Consider the following 1904-nt stretch of genomic DNA (forward strand, 5'->3'; position numbering starts at 1 on the left):
ATTTTACTCTCCTCCATGCAATTCTCTGCCCTGTGAAGCCAAGCCGGCCTCTCGCTGTAGCTCACGCTACTTGTTTGGTTTCCTTGGAATTCTTGGTCTCTTGTCGCCTCTGCATGTGGTAGGGGATGGTTTCAGCTGGACGAGGGGCTCTTTAGTGAGGTGCATTGGGTTCTCCTTGGGGATTTATAACAAGGGAAGGCCCAGCCCACACACACAGACGAGGGGCTCATTATTTTTTGAATTGTTCGTTCATGCAATCAAGCAGTAATCATGGAAACTAAAATTCTGGAGCTTATCTTATCCTGCTTTTGGTGTCATATCCTTTGACAATGTACTAATAAATTGGGCTCACTATGTTCCTGCTCATTCAAGTTGCCAGATTCTTATTTATTCTAACTGTATGTACAGAACCAGCTATGCATATCTATGTTCCACTAGTTACGACAAATGCTGCATATAAAGAAGTGTTTTGAAGTAAAGTGTAAAACTAATCTGGAAGGGAAACTTCCATCTTTTTAGTGTATGTTTTGAAGAATTACAATGCACTTTTGTGACCTGTGGGAGCAAATTCATTGGCTTGTTTTGATGGACATTTAACATTTTTTATGAACTGTGGGTCATTTAAAAAAAAAGTCATTCTGACCTATTGACCAGAGACACGGAAGTCGGAGATTAGAAGACTGATTTTGCGGTTTATAAAGGTATCAATTTGTAAAAAGATCGTAGATCCCTCGATTTTGTTATAGGGACTGTCTATGTCACATCTAAGCTGATGTCCACTTTGTTTGTGGTCTATTTTTTTGTCCTAGTTTTTTTGTTCTTGTTGCTACATTATACATTTGTGGAAGCTTAGATATGACATCCTTAAAAAATATGTAGATGTGAATTAGACAAACTGTTTGTTATATATAGATTGATCCATGTTGAAGTTCAATATTAAGGCCAGTTTATAAAGACGGTTATATACAGAAATCGCGTATGGGCGGACGATTACGGGCCAGCCCATTAGCTGTGTCGCTTGATGCGTTCGCTCATACGCCTTCGGTCGCTGCGTTTGAACTATTCAGTCCGTTTTTTTACGATTTCTTTTTTTTTTCTTTCTTTGGTTTTCTCTATTCTTTGTCGGTTTTCATTGGTTTTTCTTTGTCATGTTTTTGTTTTCATTGGTTTTTATTTTTGAATCATTATACTTTGGTTTTCTTTTCTTTTCTTGGTCTTTTGGGTTTATTCACTTATTTATTTATTTTCAACACATGTCTAATTTTTCATATGCATATAAAACAATGTTATACACATTTAACATTTTTTAAATAAAAGTTTAACTTTTTTCACAGAAACATGTTGTATAAAAAAGTTATACATGTTAAAGGTATATAGAAAAATGTTGATCACATATTAAAAAAATGTTGATCATGTGTTGAACATTTGTAATGGTAATAAACATTTTTTCACACACAATATACATTTTTTGTGTATATCAAGAACATTTTTATATACTCCATCCGTCCCGTAATATAAGAGAGTTTTTGACACTAGTGTAGTGTAAAAAAACGTTCTTATATTACAGGGCAGAGGGAGTACATATTTAACATTTTTAAATACAAAAGTAACTTTTTAAAAATATGTTTGATGGTGTCATGTATGTTGTACATTTTTTGTATACATGGTTAACATTTTTATATCCCACAAAAAAACATTTTTATAAACACCTTTAACATTTTTAAAATACATTATCAATATTTTTTCATATGAACAAAAGAAAGACAAAGAAAACAAACAAAGGACACCAAAAGTAGAAAACAATAAAAAGGAAAAACCAAAGAAAATCACCACAAAAAATGGTGAAACAGCGAAAACCGAGAAAGAAACGAAAACCCCGCAAAAAAGAGAGAAAGAAAACAAAA

This window comes from Triticum aestivum, chromosome 6D, assembly GCF_018294505.1.
Source record: "Triticum aestivum cultivar Chinese Spring chromosome 6D, IWGSC CS RefSeq v2.1, whole genome shotgun sequence".
NCBI classification, from domain to species: Eukaryota; Viridiplantae; Streptophyta; class Magnoliopsida; order Poales; family Poaceae; genus Triticum; species Triticum aestivum.